Source organism: Moschus berezovskii, chromosome 27 (genome assembly GCF_049115385.1).
Source record: "Moschus berezovskii isolate FMDL1 chromosome 27, NW_MosBer_1.0, whole genome shotgun sequence".
NCBI lineage: Eukaryota > Metazoa > Chordata > Mammalia > Artiodactyla > Moschidae > Moschus > Moschus berezovskii.
The window spans coordinates 1,868,139-1,886,103 of record NC_142486.1 but is presented as its reverse complement, the minus strand read 5'-3'; the positions used below and the strand labels follow the sequence as shown (position 1 = coordinate 1,886,103).

General features: G+C 55.5%; 1 protein-coding gene across 5 annotated transcripts in view; it reads left to right on the top strand.

Annotated features, from left to right (window-relative positions):
• CARD11 (caspase recruitment domain family member 11) overlaps positions 1-17,965 on the top strand; it is a 104,487-nt gene that overhangs the window by 37,758 nt on the left and 48,764 nt on the right. Inside the window, exon 1 of one of the 5 annotated variants that reach the window (XM_055410406.2) lies at positions 9,687-9,823. The exons of the other annotated variants lie outside the window; for them this stretch is intronic. The gene's annotated coding sequence lies outside the window, so the exon portion shown is untranslated. Of the gene's footprint in view, positions 1-9,686; positions 9,824-17,965 lie in introns of those variants that run through there. 5 annotated transcript variants of the gene reach the window in all.

The following is a 17,965-nucleotide window of genomic DNA, read 5'->3' as shown; positions in this document are numbered from 1 at the left end:
ATACTTCCTTTAAGTCTCTTTTCCCTTCTCCTGTTCATACTTCCTTTAAGTCTCTTTTCCCTTCTCCTGTTCATACTTCCTTTAAGTCTCTTTTCCCTTCTCCTGTTCATACTTCCTTTAAGTCTCTTTTCCCTTCTCCTCTTCATACTTCCTTTAAGTCTCTTTTCCCTTCTCCTCTTCATACTTCCTTTAAGTCTCTTTTCCCTTCTCCTCTTCATACTTCCTTTAAGTCTCTTTTCCCTTCTCCTCTTCATACTTCCTTTAAGTCTCTTTTCCCTTCTCCTCTTCATACTTCCTTTAAGTCTCTTTTCCCTTCTCCTCTTCATACTTCCTTTAAGTCTCTTTTCCCTTCTCCTCTTCATACTTCCTTTAAGTCTCTTTTCCCTTCTCCTCTTCATACTTCCTTTAAGTCTCTTTTCCCTTCTCCTCTTCATACTTCCTTTAAGTCTCTTTTCCCTTCTCCTCTTCATACTTCCTTTAAGTCTCTTTTCCCTTCTCCTCTTCATACTTCCTTTAAGTCTCTTTTCCCTTCTCCTCTTCATACTTCCTTTAAGTCTCTTTTCCCTTCTCCTCTTCATACTTCCTTTAAGTCTCTTTTCCCTTCTCCTCTTCATACTTCCTTTAAGTCTCTTTTCCCTTCTCCTCTTCATACTTCCTTTAAGTCTCTTTTCCCTTCTCCTCTTCATACTTCCTTTAAGTCTCTTTTCCCTTCTCCTCTTCATACTTCCTTTAAGTCTCTTTTCCCTTCTCCTCTTCATACTTCCTTTAAGTCTCTTTTCCCTTCTCCTCTTCATACTTCCTTTAAGTCTCTTTTCCCTTCTCCTCTTCATACTTCCTTTAAGTCTCTTTTCCCTTCTCCTCTTCATACTTCCTTTAAGTCTCTTTTCCCTTCTCCTCTTCATACTTCCTTTAAGTCTCTTTTCCCTTCTCCTCTTCATACTTCCTTTAAGTCTCTTTTCCCTTCTCCTCTTCATACTTCCTTTAAGTCTCTTTTCCCTTCTCCTCTTCATACTTCCTTTAAGTCTCTTTTCCCTTCTCCTCTTCATACTTCCTTTAAGTCTCTTTTCCCTTCTCCTCTTCATACTTCCTTTAAGTCTCTTTTCCCTTCTCCTCTTCATACTTCCTTTAAGTCTCTTTTCCCTTCTCCTCTTCATACTTCCTTTAAGTCTTTGGCACGCTTACAGTAGCTCTTTCAAAATGTTTGTATGCAAATCCCAACATTTCTGTAATCTCTGGGTCTGCTTCCACTGACTGGTTTTTCTCCTTGTCGGTGTATACACATGTCTAGTATACATTTTTTGTTGAGTTCTGGTCACTGTGGATGCCACGTTTCTGGATTTTGTTGTTTATAAGTTGTGATGAGTGTTGATCTGGCAGATAGTTGATTTATGTGTGACTAGGTTTGATTCTTTTGGACTTTACTTGTTAACACGTATTTATTTTTATTTGGAGGGTGATTGCTTTACGATGTTGTGTTGGTTTCTGCCATACAGCAGTGCGAATCAGCACCAGGTATGCACGTCCTGCCCAGCCGCACCGCCAGGCCCCCTTCCCACGTCCCGCCCAGCCCCACCCCTCCAGGCTGTCACTGGGCGCTGGCTCTGGCCTCCCTGCTTCATACAGCAGATCCCCACTGGCTCTCTGTTTCACGTGTGGTACCGTGCGTTTGCTGGTTGCGTGTAGACTGGTCCTCACTCTGGAGCTGGAGTAGCCCTGCTCGTCAGGTGTGACTTTCTTGGTCTCTGAACTTTCAGGGGTCTCGGTGAGGTCCTCCCTGTCTGGCTGACTGGAGCCCCAGCATTCGTCTGCCTTGTGTCACCTGAATCGTTCAGCTCACAGCCCCCGTGGTATGTAAAGTGCTTCCCGACCAAAAGCCAGTGATCACAAGGCTTGTTTTGTTCAGTCGCTCAGTCGTGTCCGACTCTGCGACCCCGTGGACTACAGCACACCAGACTGCTCTATGCTCCGCTATCTCCCGGAGCGTGCGCAAACCCACCTCCCTCGAGTCGGTGATGCCATCCTCTGTCGTCCCCTTCTCCTCCTGCCCTCAATCCTTCCCAGCATCAGGGTCTTTTCAAATGAGCCAGCTCTTCGCATCAGGTGGCCAAAGTATTGGAGCTTCAGCTTCAGCATCAGTCCTTCCAATGAATATTCAGGACTGATCTCCTTTGGGATGGACTGGTTGGATCTCCTTGCAGTCCAAGGGACTCTCGAGCCTTCTCCAACACCACAGTTCAAAAGCATCCATTCTTCGGCGATCAGTCAGTTGAGGCTTACCCAGTCAGTTTGCCTTCCACCAGGGTTACACTGAGCCTCCTCATGTTCAATGTCTACAAACAGGTGTTTCAAACACGTTCTCCATTTTATAGTTACTCAGTATTTTCACTGTTTTTCATACCATACTACTTTCCACAAACCTCACAACTGATCTGAATTCACCAGGCCAGATAAGAGGCTGTCATGACAGACTGGCAGTGAAGGATCCATCGTTGTAATTAGGATCCATTGGGCATTCTGTCCCCAAATAAGACTTCGAGTACACCCTGAATTCTTGTTGTATGAAATATTAGATTTTTATAGGAAATAATTGTGGGAGATAATTTTTACTTTGCAGAAGGCTTCATTTTATAAAAAGGACTAGCTGCAAGTAAACAGTGTTCTTCCTTAGCCTGTTTAAGAGACTGGAAGAGGACCGTTGTAAGCAGAGCTAGGTGACAGTCAGCAGAGCCTCCGAGCCTCAAGTCCTGGCAGTTGCTTCCAGGTAGAACCGTCAGAAGCAGAGTCAATGCACCACTGAAGTGTCAGCGTGTCCGGGCACCTGGGACGCAGTGGTCAGGCCGAAACAAAGTGAGGGCCACTGAGGGCTGTCGTATGAGGACCTGGTCCAACTTGGGGCTCAGTTGCCCCAAAGGATCTTGAGTGTCTGGAGCCAAAAAGGCCAGGCAGGGTGTGAGCCAGAGAGTCCAGCGTGTGTCTAGAAGGTTCTAGGAGTTTAGATGGGGCGGACAGGTTAGGTCAACAACCAGTGTCTCGCAAAGAACTAGAGCCATACTTCTCCGTGTGTGGAGAGCCTGTTCAAATGCAAGCTCTGCCTGAGGAGGTCCAGGGTGAGGCCTGAAAGGCTACAGGTGCAACCAGCTCAGGACGGTGCTGAGGCTGAGGGCTACAGACAACCCTCCGGCTGCTGAGGACCTTGTGAGCCAGAGCGGCTCCTTCTGGGGAGTCAGCTGTTGCTCGTGGCCCGGGGAGGACTCAGCGCTAGACGAGTAGGTGGAGAGAAGAGGATCTGACTTACACAAACACTGCTTTCCTGTACCATTTCACCCTGATGCTTCCTGTACCTGTTGGGGCTGGCAGTTATACCCGAGGGACACCAGGCTCCAGCAGACCAGAAATCTCAGCCGTGACCCCAGGAGATTTCCCCGGAGAGCCACAAGGAGCCACACTTGCCCTTCCTTCTCGTCCAGGAACCCGAAGGCCAGCAGGATGGCAATAATCTTTAATTTGAAAAAAATCAAAGCAAGGGCTTTCCTGATGGCTCAGTGGTAAAGAATCCCGCCTGCCGATGCAAGAGACGTGGGTTCGATCCCAGATCCGGGAAGATTCCACATGTTGCGTGGTAACTGGATGCCTGTATCGCAACTACTGAGCCTGTCCCCTGGGGCCCAGTGTTCAGTCGTGTCCAACTCTTTGCCACCCTGTGGACTCTAGCCCACCAGGCTCCTCTGCCTGTGGGATTCTCCAGGCAAGAATACTGGAGTGGGTTGCCATTTCCTTCTCCAGGGGATCTTCCCGACTCAGGAATCAAACCCAGGCCTCCTGCACTGCAGGCAGATTCTTTATAGTGTGAGCCCAGGAGCTGTAACTACTAAAGCCCGTGCACCCTAAAGCCTGTGCTCCCCAACAAAAGAAGCCACCGCAATGAGAAGACTCTGCACCCCAAACTAGCGAGTAGTCCCTACTCTCTGCAACTGGAGGAAAAGCCCGCACAGCAACAGAGACCCAGCACAGTCAGAAATAGTTGTTTTTTTTAAGTTAGCAAGAAAGCAACCCTCAGACTCTCTTACCTTCTGCCATAAGCGTTTTTCTTGAGTATGATCTCGTGTGCCTGGAGCACAGACTGTCTGAAGCTGGATGCTGCGGGCTCCGTTAGGACAGAATGTGGCTCTTTCTCATGTCTAACGGGTACTCGTGTTTGGGGAGTCTGCGCGCCTGCTCCCATGTACCCATGTCGGGTGTGCGCATGGCCGGGGGACTCTCCATGTGTAGGGGACACGTCACACCATCCACGCACGCTTGGATTTAGAACACGCTTGGATGCAGAGCACAGGTGGTATTGGCTTTATTTCACCAGTGACCATATGGAGCGGGTTCTGGTTCCCCGTCAAGTTTAGGAAATTAGCAATCACACTTAACCTCGGCTTCTTAGATAACGCGTGGAGTAGTCCATTTCTGATTAATAGGACTTGAGACGTCAGTAAGTTCTGGACTTTGGGTTTAACTACTAGGCTCATACACGGCAAGTGATGAAGAAAGCGCCCGTTAACTGAGCATCTGCTCTGCTCCAGGCAGGCGCTTTAGAAGAAATGTGTTTAGTCATCACTAAAGCTCTGCCAGCTGTGGGCATTACGGTTCCTGTTTTATAGATGAAGCTGTTTATAGATTATTTATGGGCTCCTATTTAGAGAGAAACTGAGATGGGGTAGTTGGAGGAATGGGGTGGGTGCTGGGTTTGGAATGTTTTGTGAAACGTGGGTCCCACAAAAGCTTTCACCCGCCGTGGAGTCGAGGAGAGGAACTGGGCTCCGAGGCTCTAGTGGTGTCTTTCTGCTTCTGGACAGAGGCCCCGTTTCTTCCCGGCCCCTTCCTCTGCTGGGAGACAGAACCAGGGCTCTGACAGGGCCAGCATGCCCGGGAACTTCCCACAACCAGGGAGGGTTATCCCAGCCAGGGCCGCGTCCAGTCCTCTGCCCAAGCGAGCTCCTGGCCCCCGTCCCAGCCTTTCCGGCCAAGGCGTCCTCTCTGCTCCGACCCCGCGGGGACGAGGGAGAAGGCAAGAGGGAGCAGGAGCCGGTTCTCTTGTCCGCGGGCTGCTCTCCTCCCCTCTCTGCTTCCACGGCGACTGCATTAGCAGCAAACTGCTAATTGAACTTCATATTTATGATCAGAAAATAAAATTATTGGACCTTTTTGAAGTAGGATTTTATGAGTCTTGACTCTGATAACTGAGTCAGCAGTGAAGGGCCTGTGCTGCTGAGAGTTGTGGTTTCAAGGCAGAGATAAATAAGCAGACGGCGCGGGGAGGAGGCCCACCCCAAGTCATTGGGCGGAACCGGACCTCGGCCGGTCAGCCGGTGGGACAGACAGGGCTCTGGGCCAGGGTTCCTACACCGAAGCCACCAATCAACCCCCTCCCCCGGCCGTGGGCTGTGTTTCATCTCCGGGGTCACCGGGCGCCCGTGGGGCTGTTCCCATCGCAGAACCAGTGGCTTTTGCTCCATCTCCTCCTTGCTGTACTGGAACAGTCCTCCCCTTGGGCTCAGACACACGCCTCCTGGGGCGTGTGTGCCGGCGGCTCTCGAAGCCACGGCCTCTGCTCCACCGAGGGCTCCCAGGGCTCCCTTTCCCCCAAGCCTCGAGCAGCCCCTCCTCCCTCCAGAATTCAGCTCCTTGGCTCCTGGGATGTTGGCTTCATCCCTCTCATGGACCCTTGACAAGCCCCGTGGGGATCTCCTCACCCAGCCATGGGGGACAAAAAAAAAACTGCGATCCGTGTTTGGTCTCTCCGACGGGGCGTGTTTCAGAATTCAGAAGGGACTTGAGGGCTTCCCACCCTGGAACGTGGGCGGACGTCCTCTGCCCTGAAACCCCCCACGACGGGACAGCTTCAGGCAGCATAGTCCTTGCTGCCTGTTGCCTGAGCCTGGAAGCGTCTGCTTCTCCGAGAGGAGGGGAGAGGCGGGTGATGAGAGGTCAGCGGGCAGGGTGGAGACGACCATGGTCAGCCCCTGCTCGCCCCCACCCCTGTGGGGGGCCCTGGGCCCAGCGTTCAACACCTTCTCCTGCAACAGAGCCTCTTCTGCAACACAGAGGGCCTCGGGCCCTGGTCTCCGGGACGCCTGCTGTGAAGGGCGGGAGGAAACTCAGAAGGGGGGCCCAGCAGGCTCCAGGCTGGGCGAGGATGCTGTAATTCAGTGAGTGCCTCGGCTCACCGCAGCCCCTGCGCCCCCTCGACGGTGCGTGGCCGCGCCCGTGGCTGAAATGGCACCCAGGCCCCCTGCCAGCCCCGAAACCCCATTACCCCATGGTGTGCGCTGACCATGAAGATTGCATCTTCACGCTGCACTTCCCTGCCATTGTCGACCGGCTCAGGAGTTGTCCCTCCGTGACAGCGTCGTGGTGATGCTCACGGCGCAGCAGGTGACGAGGGGGCCCCCCGACCCCGTGGGAGGGACACGGAGTCCCCTGACCCTGTGAGGAACCAAACCGCCAGCACAGCCCGGCACTTCTCAGAACTGCGGGCTGAACCCATGGCGGGAGGTATGGCCTGCGGGAGGTATGGCCTTCGGGAGCGATGGGCGTTAGACAGGGTCCCCGGGGTGGGGGCCTCGTGGCAGGCTTCGTGATCTTGGAGGAAGAAGAGACAGCAGAACCCCCGGCCCCCACGAGCTCATACCGAGGAGCTGTGAGGACAGAGCTACAGGGCGACGCCTGTGAGCCCGGGGAGGCCCTCACTGGACACCCAGCTGCCAGCACCCTGATCGCGGCGTCCAGTGTCCGGAGCTGCAGGGATCGACGCCGGTTGTTTGAGCCACCTGGGCAGTGGTTTTTCGGCACTCAGCCTCTAAGTGGACCGAGACCCCATGTGACCTCAGGCAAAGCCTGCGGCTTCTCCGAGCCTCGAGCCTCGGGAGGACAGCGTCTGGACAGCGGGAGGCGGTGCGGGGAAGTGGGCTCCTGCAGGAGGGGCCAGGAACAGGGAGGAATAAGCGCCCAGCGTCTCCAAGAGAGCGCCTGAAGCCGGTGCCCTGCCCGGCCACAGGGGAGGGCCTACTTCCTCCTCCTCAGCTCAGGCAGCAGTTAGGCCATCAGCTCCAGGAACGCGCGCTGACGCCCGCAGACCACACGGCTCCCAGGCCCTGGCGCCCACCGGCCGGCCTCCCAACATCCGAGCATCTCCGTGCCCGCGTGCTCCCTGCGAGCTCAGCACTGTCGCTGTCCCCGTGTAACAGAGGAGACACCAGGACTCAGGAAAGAGGCCGGAAGGCCCCTGTCTGCCCTGCAGACTCACCCCCACTGCTGTGCCCAGAGGCTGACCCCGAGAAGCCTGTCCATGGCTCCCTGACCTTTGGCCTCTCCCGTCTGACCAGTGGGAGAACGCAGGGAGGGCAAAGGTCAGGCGATTCATCATCCAGCCCCTCCCTGGGGGCCGCCTTGGGGTTTGCAGAACCCACTAGCCCCACGCACCTGCCCCTTCAGGCCCGCGGGAACTGCGGTGGTGCATCCCAGGAGACTGCCCTTTTCCCGGTCAGTCTGCCACTGACCTCCACAGCTTTGCAGATTATCCGTTAACTGCACTCTGCCCAGACCCAGCTTTACCACATCTGTGTCCTGCCAGCCCCTGACCTGCCCAGGGTCACCCAGCCGGTCAGTGGTGGCCACAGCATCCTGCCTGTAGCCACTGTGGGGGTCCTGTCTGGAGATGCCTAGCAGGGAGGAGACATATGAGGTGAGGGCAATCAGGGAGAGCTTCCTGTAGGAGGAGGAGTTGATGAGGGAGGGCCTTGAGGTCGGATAGGAGTTTGACTGGGAGACACGATTCGAGATGCTTCCAGGTGTGTTTGTGTCCTGAAGCTGCCATAACAGATTCCCACAGTTAGGATGGCTTCAGATGAAAGAAACGATGTTCTCGCTCAATTGTAGAGGCCAAAAGTGTGAGGTCAAGGCAGGGCCATGCTCCCTCCAAGAAGGGAGTTTGTGGCGGCTCCAGGTGTCCATGGCTTGTGGCCTCATCACTGTCTCTGCACCCACCATCACGTGGCCGTCTTCCCTCTGTGTGCGTCGTTGGGTGGAAAGCCCCCCTAATCCACCCGGACCTCATCTTCATTTAGCTACATCTGCAAAGACCGTGTTTCCATAAAAGGTCACATTTTGAGCTTCCAGGCAGACGTGGGTTTGGGGTCACTATTCAGCCCAGTCTACCTGGGAGACGTAGAAGAATGAATGGTCCGGGTAGAGGCAGACCGGGAGGGGATGTGAGGTGGGAGGTGTGGGGTGTGCAGAGAGAGAGAACGGGGTCTTTACTCAGCCAGTCGGGGTCCGAGATCAGCAAAGCTAAGGGCCAGCGCTGGCGGGGGGTGGGGGGAGGGTGACAGGGCCACTTGGGGAAACGGAGTGGGGGCTCCTTACAGAGTTCAGGGTGCACCCGCCCCGTGACCTGCAGTCTTTACTCAAAAGACGTGACAACATACACCCCCACGAAGGTTCGTACAGGAATGCCCCCGGAGCTAAACTGGGGCCACGACCCAAAAGTCCGCCAGCAGGTGAATGCATAAACCATGGCCCACACGTCCGTGGGCAAGAGGGACAGGCCAGACCCGGAGAGCCGACCAGGCTGCTGTATTCTCCTGAGGTCCAGAAACAAGGCAAGACCGACAGCGCAGCCGTGCTTGCCTCTGGGGCGGGGGTGGAGAATAGCAGGAAAGGGCCGTGAGCGCCCATGTTCAGTGGGCTGCTGGGCTCTGCTTCTTGGTCGGGTTCTCGGTGGCCGGGTGCTTTCTTTTCAGCCCGTTCATTTAAGACGCACGCGGCTGCCTGGTCATCCTGTAATTGCGTAGACAAGGAGAGGGAGCAGAAAGGCTGGGAGAGGAATTGGGCTGCGCTGGAGGCCTGGGCTCTGTGTGGCGTGGGGCCAAGAGCTTTGCGTGAGAAGCTCATGTCTGGTGGCCAGGGGACCTCGGGGGCCTCCTGGCTTCCAGGAAAGCGGCGGGCCGGCCTTTCATATCCTCCTAGGCCTGCAGGCCAGGCTGTCACTGTCACCTCGGTCTCGCCCACAGTCTCCCTGAGAGTCTGCTGACCTGTCCACTTCTAGGGCCTCCCACGGGGGTCGGGTGGTCCCCAGCCCCACTGCAGCCCTCAGGGGGTGGTCCAGCGGGACTGGGCAGAGAGAAGTTGGCACCGTGGTCAGAGGAGCTGAGTCAGCATCCAAGGAGGATGTTGGGAGGAGAACAGAGCGTGGTGGGACACCTGGCTCTGGGCAGCCCCGCATGGGGCCCCCGGAAGCATCGTCCGTCCAGGAAGGTTCTGGGCCCCACGCTTCCCATCAGCCGGCCTCCCTCCTCCACGCAGCTGACAGTCAGGACCGTGGCCTCCCAGGCGAGGTCCGCACAGCTGTAGGGGCCCCAGGAAGGATGGCCTGAGCTGCTGCCCCTTCCCCTCCCGGCCCCCCATTCCTGCTGCCCCGCCATGGCAGACACAGCCCTCCTGCCCCGCAGCGCCCCGCCCACCCCAGGAGCCTCAACCTCCTCCTCTCCCAGCCTCCCCCTCTGCGGAAAGTCACCCACAGCCGCTGCTCAGAACAAAAATAAAAAGGGAAGTGTGGCAGCCCCCCAGCCCCCACCTCTGCCCCTGCTAAAAATAGAGGCAGCCTCTGAGCGGGGTGTTGAGTGTGGGCTTCCGGGGGAGGGGGTGCACTGCTCTCTGCAGCCTCAGCATTTCCTGGGGGCCTGGCAGCAGTCACCGCGCTGGAGGAGAGGGAATTGGAGAGGACCACGGAGAGACCGCCCCGCCGGCCACACCTGGGGCTGAGCTGGTTTGCAAACCCGTGAGTATATTTCCAACCACCGGTCCTCTTACTCCGATGGATGTGCGCCCAGCTCAAGAGCCCACATCCTCAGTCAGGGAGCATCTTCTGGAGCAGGCGGGGGCCACTGTGGAGCCCCTAACCCCCTCACCGATCTGTCCAAACCATGAGCTCGCACGGTTTCATCTTAATTTCCTAAACAACCCAGGAGACTTGACAGCGGGTGCCGGGCTGCTGTTTTAGGCTGTAGCTTTGCACAGAGCATGGACTAGAGCCCAGAGAAGGCTTTCAATAAATGCCTGATGATCGATCTGGACCAGAACACTCTTGTTTGTACATGCTGGTTCTTTTTTTTATTTTAAACCGCTTATGCCGAGGAAGCACCATGCGGAGGGCCAAGGCATGGGGGTGGGTGCCCAGCGTGTGCTCCTGTCGAAGGAGGGAGATGCCTGCAGCCCAGCTGGTAGAGAGGAAGTGTGCAAACATCTGTCCCCAGAAGCTGGGGCCTCGCCTTTATCTGCGGCTCACAGCCCCACCGCCTTGCCCTCCCTGGGGTTCCTGCCCTCCCCTGGGAGCACCTTTCAATCAGTTCCTCCGAGGTGTGTTAAGATTCCGTGTGCAGAGAAGCCAGCCTCTTGCTAAACGTTGGCCAACCGCTCATGGGGGTCCAGCCCCTGCCCGCAAGCAAAATGGAGTGAGAGAGGGAGACTGCAGAGCTGAGCGGGCGGGAGACCTTTGATCCAGAACCCGGGGAGGAAGGGTGTGATGTGCGGTGAATGGCGTCCCGAGGGAGCCAGAGGACCGGGCCCCCGGGGGTGTCGCCCTCACAGAACTTCCCGGATGCATCTCAGAAGGTTCCCCGTTTCCTCGTGCAGAGCTTCAGGAATCTGCTGGGTCCTGGGGGAGGGGAAGAAAGCTTTGCAGCAGCCCCTGGGGGTCTTTGGCTTATTAGAGATTGGAGTCTACTTTTGGGGGTCACACTGGTTTGAGGGAGTTAGCTGGATCGTGGAGGCATCCTTTCAAATGAGAAAGAAGGATGTGTCTGCCACACAGCAGATAACGTCCTGAGATGCAGAAATGTCAGCGCCTGTCGGATGAAACCCAGCCGGCTTGCAAGGCTGGGCTCGTTAAGTGATCACAGAGGCAGCAGTGTTCTACTGACGGGACTTGTCCCTAGGGATTTCCTTGGTGGTCCAGTGGTTAAGAATCCACCTGCCGATGCCGGGAACACAAGTTCGATTCCTGGTGCAGGACGATTCCATGGGCTGCAGGGCAGCCAAGCCCATGAGCCACAGCTACTGAAGCCCACGCACCCTAAGAGCCTGTGCTCTGCATCAGGGGAAGCCTCCTCAATGAGAAGCCTGAACTCCGCAACTGCAGAGTAGCCCCCGCTCGCTGCAACTAGAGAAAGCCTGTGCCCAACAACAAAAACCCAGCGAAAACCTGGCCAAAAATAAACAGGAACTCATGTGCGTGGGGCTAAGTCGCTTCAGTCGTATCTGACTCTGCGACCTTTTGGACTGTAGCCCTCAAGGCTCTTCTGTCCGTGGGATTCTCTAGGCAAGAATGCTGGAGTGGGTTGCTATGCCCTCTTCCAGGGGACCTTCTCAACCCAGGGATTGAACCCATATCTCTTACATCTCCTGCATTGGCAGGCAGGTTCTTTACCACTAGGCTGCCTGGGAAGCCCCAGCAAATAATTTAAAACAAAAACTTGTCTCTCAAGCTCATACCCATGCACAGTGTCTGGGTGCAGATTTGATGGCTACTTAATTATTGTTGATTATGTCATGTGGCACAGGCAAAAAAAAAAATCTTTCTGGTTTGCACCTGATTGATAAGCTTTCATGTACATGGTGAGAAGCTGGAGGTGACCTCTGAGGGTCACGATTCCCAAATTGCCATCACTGTTCCTTTCAAACACTTGGTCAAGTTATTTCCAGCACGACCGTGTGGGAAGGATGAAACGTCAGAAAAAAAACACGGGCTCATGTTTGCCGGTGGCTGGTGGCAGAGAAAGTGAAAAAGAAACACCCTCCAGCCTCCAGCCCTGCCAAATTCAATCAGAGACACATTGACACAGCAGTCCCTCGAGAGGCGGGCTCCAGCTCCTGGGGAGGAAGGTCCGCGTGTTTGGAGGTGTTTTGCGACCTTGTCTTCCCGACGTGGAAAATGTGAGTCTTCAGCGTTTGTGTGTTTCGAGCTGGCGCGTGGCTTTTAAACAGGTGAGCCGGATTACAGGAAATCGCTCAGGTTCGGGTGCCAGGTGCCCACGGTCTCGGGAGGTTTCAGAGCAGGCGTGTGATGACGGGGAGGCCGGGTCGGGAGCCAGGCTTGCTTCCCGGCCAGGACGGCATGCCCCCCCAGCCCTCCCCGCGGCCCGGCGCCCCCGCCGCCCACTGTCCTCCCTTGACGGCCGCGTCTTGCTTTGTTTCTCTGTCCTGTTCTCACCCCGCACCTGCGGCTACTAAATAAAGTTCTGAGTTCCTGTTCCCTTTTCTCTGTCCCGCCTCTTCTTCCTACACTCGCCCGCCTCCCTCTGCCTCTCTCCCCGTTTCCTGGACACAGAGGTTCTCATCGTCTGCCCCTCCGATCCCCAGGCTTCCAGAGCCTGAGGTTTGAAACGCCGGGGGAGTAACAGCACGTGTCTGTCTGACACCCCACCTGCCCGGGTGTCCCCCCACCCCCGCCTCGGCTTCCTTATCTCTTCATCAGAATTGATGATGCCTTCCGCAGGGCTGTTGATGGGTTCCGGTTAATCTTGGTTGTCGACCTGGTACCTCGTGTGTGCTCGAGAAATTGTCGCTGTTTTCATTGATTTGCTTTGATTCGAGGCGACGTGGGCATCACCAAGTCCACCGTTTTAACGTGACCAGTTCTGCAGTGTTTGGCACATTCACGATGTGCCACTGCCACCTCTGTCTAGTTCCAAACCGTGCTCGTCGCCCCCAGGTAAAGCCCAGTGCCAATCAGCGGCCACCCCCTCCTGCCCCACTCCCAGCCCCTGGCCGCCACCAGTCTGCTTTCCGTCTGTGTGGATCGCCCCCATTCTGCAGTTTTTGTATCAACCGCGTAACACAGCATGTGGCCTTTGGAGTCTGGTTTCTTTGCTCGGTTCCATGCGTTTGCTGTTTTTGTCCGTGTGTGGCGTGGATCGGTACTTTGTCCCTTTTTATAGCGCAGTAGTATTCCATTGTGTGTATAAGATGTCTTCCTTTGAAGGGTCACTGGCGGTGGGGTTTCAAGGCTGCCAGGACTGGAGAAGTAAGTGGGAGACAAGAGTACATGGCCCGTGGCCCTGCCTACCCCCAGGGCAGTTCTGTCCCTTGGCCGGGACAACTCCGTGCCACCCCTTTGAGGGCCAGGTGGGAGAAGTCTGCCGTGTGATTCTGCTCCTGACGTTCTGGCAGTCAATGACAGCCAGCCTTGATGATCCAAAGGAAACTGGAATAACAGAGAGCTCATTGAAATGAGGCTGCAGGGAGGTGGGAGGCAGGGAGGGGTCCCCGTTCCATGAGAGAGCTGTTTATTTTGGGGTTCATTTGGAATTGAGAGATCCTTTCTAAGCATCTCTCCCTCTCGGAAGTCTGGCACTTAATGGAACGTACAAGCCTATTTCACTCCCAACATGGTGGATGCTCCATGCATGCATTGTAACTAACTTACTCCCACGCCGTCTCTTTGGCAGAACATCTTGGGATAGAAAATCTGGTTAGAATTTCACTTCCCTCGCGTGGAAGCGCCATTGTTGCAATAACGGTGGAGACAAGCGCACTGTATTCTTCTAAAAATATCACCAGTAAATAGGGTTGCTGCCACGAGACCCAGGAAGGAAGGGGAACTTGAACAGATCAGCGTCTGGAGCCACCCCATGCTGGGCCGTTGGTCCCAGAAGGATTGGGAGGTGGTTGCAGTTCGTGGCTTAACTCAGTCCTGTTCAGACGCGCTGAAGAGTAAGGCACGTCTCTTGTTTTTCCTGCACAGTTAAAAACTAAAGCTCGCCGCTGTGTCCTGCAGTTTTCCAGCACTGGTACCTGGATAATTCCTTTCCCGCCAGGAGTGGGCCTGGAGTCGTCTAAATTACGTACTGATCCATCACGCATGACTCACAGAGGACAGAGTCCCCAGCTGTGCGACCAGCAGCGGCCTCTTCCTAGACCTGCCTGCTCCACCCTCGCTGTGCACTGTGGGTTTTCTTACTGAGTCATTCTGTGCCCTCCTGGGTTCTGGACACCACCTCTGACCCACGGTGTGTCAGGCACCCGCTGCAGCTCAGCATGTGTCATGCAGCTGATCCAGCAACGCGCCTTCTAAGGGTCAGCCGGGGGGAGGTCTCTGTAAATCTCCTGTTACCCCCCACGCTGAGAACGTGACATGTTAGACTGACACCGCCCCCAGATGCCGGCCCGGGTGGGTTGTCCATTTTCAAAGTGTTAGGATTCCACTAATGGAAGCCCAGCGCCCCAGTGGCTAACTTGTGTTTTGCTTTTGTTCGTTCTTAGTATTTATTTATTGAGTGTGGTGGGGCACGCAAACTCTCAGTTGTGGCACTGGGATCTAGCTCCCTGACCAGGGATTGAACCCAGGCGCCCTGCATTGGGAGCGTGGAGTCTTAGCCACTGGACCACCCGGGAAGTCCCCGCCCCAGTGGCTAGAATGGGATGTCCTTGAAAATGCACCGTGTCCTTCAGACTCCGGGAGGGCCCCAGGGAAGCAGCCCATTGCAAAAAAGCGGGGGTTGCCGTCACGCTGATACATCGAGTTGGGGAGAGTGGAGGCAGCTGAAGCATTCTCGGGGCAGGATGGGGGACCCGTGGCTTTTCTGCGTTTTCATGGTTTGTGACAAGACGCCTCTGACCCCAAAGTCAGAAGCTGGAGGGAGGTATATTCTAGACTTCCAGTCCACGACTGATCGGGACTAGAAGATGGATTGGCGCTTAGATCTAAACTGCAGGCCCAGCGAAACCCATGTGAGCCCGTCAGCTGGGTGTCATGTGCAAAGCTCCCCACCCCTGCAAGGGAAAGATCTTTTCCGCTGAAAGGAGGAAAAGATAACCAGAGAGCCAGCGCTTATCCATCGGAAATCGATCAATTGGTTAATATTAAACGCCTCTTTGTGAAAGATCCTTGCTAGCCCTCGGGGGGCGCACAAGGAAGTAGGAGGTGACCCTGCCCAGAGGGTTGTAAGCAATGTGGTACACAGCAGCTCACACCACCGGGTGTGAACAAATCAGAAACCCAGGTGGAAGGGCTGAGGACAGGTCTTTAGTTTCCTCTAAAATCTGTCTGGTGTGGAGGTTATTATTCAGGACGCCAGGGCAGAGGTGGCTCTCCACCTGGAGTCTGCCGAGGACTTCCAAAGGTGTGGACTAATGAGATTAAGTTCCTCGTATGGGGGACTTCCCTGGCGGTCCAGTGGTTAAGACTGCACTTCAAATGCAGGGGGTGCAGGTTCGATCCCTGGTCCGGGAGCTAAGATCCTGCGTGCTGCCCAGTGAAGCTAATAATAATAATAATGCCTTCCATGTGCATTGCGGCAACTTAAGACTTAGCTGCTGTGTCCAGTTTTGTTGTTATTGTTTAGTCACTCGGTCGTGTCTGACTCTTTTGTGACCCCGTGGATTGTAGCCTGCCAGGCTCTTCTGTCCGTGGGATTTCCCAGGCAAGAATACTGGAGTGGGTTGCCATTTCTTTCTTCAGGGGATTGTCCTGACCCAGGGATAGAACCTGCATCTCCTGCATCGGCAGGCGGGTTCTTTACCACTGAGCCACCTGGGAAGCCTGTGTCCAGTTTTACACAAGAGTAAGCATCTGGTCCCATCACTTCATGGGAAATAGATGGAAAAACAGTGGAAACAGTGTCAGACTTTATTTTTTTGGGCTCCAAAATCACTGCAGGTGCTGATTGCAGCCATGAAATTAAAAGACACTTACTCCTTGGAAGGAAAGTTATGACCAACCTTGATAGTATATTAAAAAGCAGAGACATTACTTTGCCAACCAAGGTCTGTCTACTCAAGGCTATGGTTTTTTCCGTGGTCATGTATGGATGTGAGAGTTGGACTGTGAAGAAAGCTGATCGCCAAAGAATTGATGCTTTTGAACTGTGGTGTTGGAGAAGACGCTTGAGAGTCCCTTGGACTGCAAGGAGATCCAACCAGTCCATTCTAAAGGAGACCAGTCCTGGGTGTTCATTGGAAGGACTGATGCTAAAGCTGAAACTTCAATACTTTGGCCACCTTATGCGACGAGTTGACTCACTGGAAAAGACTCTGATGCTGGGAAAGGTTGGGGGCGGGAGGAGACGGGGACAACAGAGAATGAGATGGCTGGATGGCATCACCGACTCTGTGGACATGAGTTTGAGTGAACTCCGGGAGTTGGTGATGGACAGGGAGGCCTGGCGTGCTGTGATTCATGGGGTCACAAAGAGTCGGACACGACTGAGCGACTGAACTGAACTGAACTGAAATGGGGACTCAGAGGTGTTAAGCAATATGCCCGAGGCCACACAGCAGAAAATGGCAGAATCCAGTACCATATCCTTTCCTCTGGAATAGCAGTCCCCAAACTTTCTGGCACCAGGGACTGGTTTTGTGGAAGACAATTTTTCCGTAGACCCGGGAGGGGACGGTGATTCACGTCCGTTACATTTACTGTGTGTTTTTTTCTTTGTTATTGTCACATCAGCTCCACCTCAGCGCATCAGGCATTATTAGATCCTGGAGTTGGGGACCCGGCCTGAGAACAGAGGGAAGCAGGAGTTGCTGCTTTTGTCTCTTGGTGCCAGGATTACTGGGCTTGACTCTCCTTTCATTTGACTCGAGTAGGATTCCTGCAAGCCTTTGCCCCCCAGCCCCCATCTTTGGGAGGAGGAGGCCCATGACACTTCCTACCCTCAAGCACAGTGTATTTTAAGCTCTGGAGGGCAGGAGCCATGTCTGTGGGGGGCTTGCCCATGGAACCCCAGCCGCCCAGCTCCCTGAGCCGAGAGTGGAAGGAGTCACTCTCCCCCAGCCCGCAAACCTTGCTTTCCTCTGCTGCCTGGAAATCTGCCCAGGGGACTGAGGTCTGAGAAAGTACAGTTCTGACCTCAAGCCTCGCACACCTCGGGGTGTTCACGGAAGTCTGAGGTCTACATGAAAGCCTGGTCTGCTGCTTCCTGCACCGGCATTTTCGACCAGCCCTGGAGGCCTTTCTAGAAAGAGCCACTGGGAGCCCAGTGCAGCTGGGGAAAACCAGAGCCTCCAGCCTCCCGCTGGCCTCCCTGCCGCGGCCGGGCCGGCCTCCCTGATTCCAGCGGTGGGTGCTCTCCCCGGGTGACGATGGGGGATTTTAGAGAGCTGGAGGCAAAAAACACCTACCACCACTCCCGCCACCACCGCCCTGCGCCCGTATAGGAAACCCTGACATGTGCGTTTTTCTAGATGCTAACCTGGCGGATTGAAGTCGCCGGCAGGCTTATTTTCAAACACATGGAATGTGTTTAGGAGTGTTACCGCCTTTACCTGTCCCCCATGACATTTCAAGAAACAGACGGCCCCCCAACCAGAAATGCATTTTGAATTGATCGCCGCATCGGTCCTAAGTAGGTGTTCAGGGTGTCTGACAGGCGCAGCAGGGAGAGACCCGAGCTCGCTCTGCGTGCAGCCCGCGCTCTGGGCCCTGGAGGTAACTGGGCCTGAGCAGCTCGGGCGGCCTGCAGCGCCCGCGCCGTGACTGGCTGGCGCGCCTGATGAGAGCCGGCGGCTGCGTCCGGTCCCATCTTTCCCTCACCCCTGCTTCCGGCGAATCTGCACGGTTTCCTTCCCGCCGTCCCTTCAGGTTTCTTTCTCCGCCTCCCTGCTCTGCTCTGGACGGCCCTAACTGTGTGCTCGCGCCTTACCCTCACTTGTCTCTGAGCCTTCTCCGAGCCTCTTCTCTTGGTCTTCCGTCGTCCGAGGCGCCCGATGCCGTTGAACCACTAGGTGGGTGGGCGGCTGGCTGAGTGCCTGGGGCGCCGCAGGTCGGCGCGGACGGACTCCCGTTAGCAAACTCTGCAGCCCTTACCCGGCTCCCTCTCGCCGCCGCAGGCGCCCAGAGGCCTCGGCCCGCCCGGCCGCCTCTGTCCCCTTGTCCCCGGCCCCCGAGGGATTCCCGTGCAGCCGGGCGAGGCGGGCCGAG